Source organism: Ricinus communis, chromosome 2, assembly GCF_019578655.1.
Source record: "Ricinus communis isolate WT05 ecotype wild-type chromosome 2, ASM1957865v1, whole genome shotgun sequence".
NCBI lineage: Eukaryota > Viridiplantae > Streptophyta > Magnoliopsida > Malpighiales > Euphorbiaceae > Ricinus > Ricinus communis.
This window is the reverse complement of record NC_063257.1, coordinates 18,979,397-18,983,779: the sequence shown is the minus strand read 5'-3', so window position 1 is coordinate 18,983,779 and position 4,383 is coordinate 18,979,397. Positions and strand designations below refer to the sequence as shown.

Here is a 4,383-nt window from a genome sequence, read left to right as displayed (position 1 = left end):
CCCAATTGTGCCATTTCAAAGACGGCCCGGCTACCACGGCCTCCAAAGACAGCTTGTGGTGGATCAAGACCGGCTTGGGCACGGCTTGGAAGGAGTCAAGATGGTAGATTCCAGATTCAAAGACACTGGACCCTACTGTCGAATCATCACGACTGGACTCCGGCCATGCTAAATCAACTATATAGGCAATTTTGAATTCTTTTGGAAAAGGGGACGAATTTTGGACTCAATTCCAAGACACACACTTAATCAATTGTTTCCTATACCTCAATTGTAGACCTTGAGAGATCAAATTCATCAATTGAAGGAGGGATTTCACTTGTTCCAACATCGAATTGAAGATCAAGACAGACTTTGGGAGCATTCAAGAGGCAACTAGGGTTTGAGATTTTGAATTTGCAAATTTAGGGTTTCTCATTCAGCTTGAAAGATAAGGGTGTACATGCCTTTAATTTTCTTTTCCTTATTTTGTTCCCTAATTGCTTTAACCATGAGCATGAGTAGCTAGATCTTTTGAACCCATTGGGGTTCACCTTTGTTGATGGATTATGCTTAATTGTTAGTTTTATAATTGTCATTCTTGCAATCTTCTTGCTATTTAGTAATAAAAGTTTGATTCAGTTAATTTGAGACGTTGAATTAATTGTTTATTGGGTTGTTTCTTGACATTGAGAAATGCTTGTTACAACTGGACATTGAATAGTAAGGACTGATAGTTAGCATTTAGAGATAAGGTTGATTTACTCGCCGGATTAAGAATTAATAACTCTTAATAGTGTTAAATCATACTTAATGCTAATCTGTAGTAATCTGATAGGAAGAGATTCCATTAGGTTAGTGCAGGTTTAGAAATTCGGTAAGCTCGAGAGAGGAACCGGGATTCAATTCAGGATTTAGGCACGGGTAAGCAAGATCGGCAATCCATAAAATCCATCTTTAAAATTCCATCACTTAGGCTCCCTTTTGGGTTTGTTTCTCTCTTTACAATTGTCTTTTGATCGTTCGTTGTCCTTCATTTACTTATTTGCACTTATAACCATTAGCTGGTACGTTAGAACTTTCACACCCTATTTCAGACTAGATAACATAGCAAACAGTAGTAACTCTAGGTTCACCCGATCTCCAAGGATACGACCTTGATACTCACTAGTGCTAGGCTGCATCGGTAGGTTCACTGCCTTAGGTGTAAGTTGCATAAAGAGCCCATCAAGTTTTTGGCGCCGTTGCCGGGGAACAATAACAGTGAACTATAGTGAATTGTTTTTTTGTGTTAATTTAGTCATTATTTGTTTATTCATTTATTCTTTATTTTTTTTATTATTTATTATTATATTATTTTTGATTGATTGGTGGTTGTTTAGTTATCGGTTTCAGGTAGTATATGACCAGGAGCTCTAACCTTGATCCCATAGCTGAATTATCTGACCCGGAGCGCTCTCTCAGATTATTGAGATGACGTTTACAGGCAGTTGAGGAGGAGGATGGAGTTACAGTTCAGGTTGAAGAAACTGACGCGATGGAGAACCTCAACCCCCAGGCCGATGAGGATCAGAGGACGATGTACGAGTTTGCTCGACCATCTTTGGATGGGACGAAAACTAGTATAGTCAGACCTGCTGTAGCGGCCAACAATTTTAAAATAAAAGCCAACGTGATCCAAATGATCCAGCATAGCGTGCAGTTTGGAGGATTGCCCAGCGAGGATCCCAATGCACATATCTCTAATTTTTTAGAGATTTGTGACACATTCAAGATAAACGGGACAACTGATGACGCCATTCGGCTGAGATTGTTTCCATTTTCCTTGAGGGACAGAGCTAAGAGATCGTTGCAATCCCTTCCACAGCAAACAATTACTACCTGGAGGGCGTTGGCTGAAAATTTTTTATATAAGTATTTTCCTCCCGCTAAAACTGCTAAACTTAGAAATGACATATCTTCTTTTGTGCCGTTTGATGATGAAAGCATGTACGATGCATGGGACAGATTTAAAGATCTTTTGAGATGCTGCCCACATCACAGGTTGCCAGTATGGATGCAGGTTCAGACGTTCTACAGCGGGTTGAAACTTGCAACGAGGCAGATGGTGGATGCTGCAGCAAGTGGGGCGCTAAATAGTAAGACGCCCGAGCAGGCTCAGAACTTGATAGAGGAAATGGCCATGAACAACTATCATTGGCAATCCTCTAGGAGCCGACCAGGAAGACAGGGAGTGGTCAACCCAGTGGACTCTACAACAGCCTTGGCAACTCAAGTGGAGCTTCTAGCCAAGAAGATCGACCAACTCCAGATGCCGGTTCATGCAGCAAACATTGGCTGCGAGTTTTATGGTGGCCCGCATTATAGTGTGAATTGTACTGCGGGAGGTATGTTTGCTTCATCCTCTACTACTTTTCCATCTAATTCTGCTATGTCTTCTGATGTTGAACAGGTTGATTATATGGGGAATGCCCCAAGGCAGCAGAATAACCCTTACAGCAATACATACAACCTTGGATGGCGCAATCATCCCAATTTCAGTTGGAGGAACAATAATGCCCAGGGTCCACCAGGTTTTCAAAGACATCATCAATAGCCACAACAATAACTAGCTGGGCCTGCACAAGGTCCTCCTCCACAAGAAAAGAAGTCAAATTTAGAGGAGCTTATGATGAAGTTTGTGACATCTACGGAAATGAGATTCCAGCAGACTGATAGTGCACTTAGGAATCAGTAGGCCTCGATTCAGAACTTGGAGACTCAAATTGGCCAAATTTCTAAGATGCTTTCAGAGAGACCTTCAGGATCGCTCCCTAGCACTATAGAGTCAAACCCGAGGGAGCATTGCAAGCCTATCACCTTGCGTTCAAGTAAGAAATTGACTAGTTCTTCGCCTTTAGCTGATAAGGATAATACAATTGTGCAGGTCAAGCCAGCTAAGGAAGGACCAGATATTGAGGTGGTAGAGAATGAGAGAAAGAAAGAAGACAGGGAAAAGAGCCTTATGCGGGAGCATCAGCCCTAGGTTCCATATCCTGCAAGGTTAAGGCAGGATAACGTGGACAAGCAATATAGTAAGTTTCTTGACTTATTCAAGCAGCTAAAAATTAACTTACCTTTTGTTGAGGCAATTTCATAGATGTCGAAGTATGCCAGGTTTTTAAAGGAGATTTTGAGCAACAAGAGGAAGTTGGAGGATCTTGGTCAGGTAGTGCTTAATGAGGAGTGTTCAGCTATTCTCCAAAACAAACTGCCACTCAAGCGACGAGATCCAGGGAGTTTTACTATCCCTTGTATGATTGGTGGTTTATCAATTAGTGGTGCATTGGCTAATTTAGGAGCTAGTATTAACTTAATGCCCACTAGTTTATTTGCCAAATTAGGGTTGCATGAACCTAAGCCTACTAGGATGAGTGTTTAGTTAGCAGATAGGACTGTTAAAATTTTTAGAGGTATTGTTGAAGATGTACTTGTAAAGGTAGATAAATTTATCTTTCCTATGGATTTTGTGGTAATGGATATGGAGGGTGAAAGCACTGTGCCTCTTATCCTGGGTAGGCCTTTCCTAGCTACATCGAGGGCTGTTATCGATGTAAGTGATGGAAAGCTTAAGCTTAGAGTTGATGATGAGACCATTACCTTTGACCTAGCCACTTCTATGAGACAGTCACCGTACTATGATAATACTATATATTCTATTGATGTGATTGATGATGCGGTTGAGTCCCATTTGCAAGAAATTTTATGTTCTGACCCTTGGTAGGTAGCATTAGTTGAGGATGAGGAGGAGTTGTCCAACGAGCAAGTGTTGGAGCAACTCGCTGTTTTATTGGCTTCTGAGCCGAGCTTGTCAACTGATCCCTATCTTTTTCTTGACAGGTCTGGGGTGCAGAAGGTAAAGACTTCATTCGAGGACCCACCAGTCTTAGAACTGAAGGAGTTACCGAGCCACTTGGTTTATGCCTTCCTGGATGAAGAGAAGCGCTTACCAAAGAATCATAGCGGTACCGATCTAACTCATCGGAAGAACAAGCCATGCTGTTGGAAGTTCTAAGGAAGTACAAGAAGGCCTTTGCTTTCAAGATAGCCGATATCCCAGGCATAAATCTAAGTTTCTGCTCTCATAAGATTTCATTCGAGGACAGTTTCAGGCCGGTTGTTCAGCCTCAAAGATGACTCAATCCGAACATGAAAGAAGTAGTAAAGAAGGAGGTAATTAAACTTCTTGATGCAGGTTTGATATATCCCATTTCTGACAGTTAGTGGGTGAGTCCTGTGCAGGTTGTACCCAAGAAAGGAAGCATGACAGTGGTAAGGAATAAGAAGGATGAGTTGATCCCAACTCGGATGGTAACAGGCTTCCGAGTTTGCATTGATTACCGTAGGCTTAATGATGCAACTCGG

At 41.8% G+C, this 4,383-nt stretch overlaps 1 non-coding gene across 1 annotated transcript; it reads right to left on the bottom strand.

Annotated features, from left to right (window-relative positions):
- Window positions 1-1,918: 1,918 nt before the first annotated feature.
- Window positions 1,919-2,025, bottom strand: LOC112534486. Its single transcript, XR_003078773.1, has one exon. It is a non-coding gene; the product is annotated as a small nucleolar RNA R71 (small nucleolar RNA).
- Between the last annotated feature and the right edge of the window lie 2,358 nt (window positions 2,026-4,383).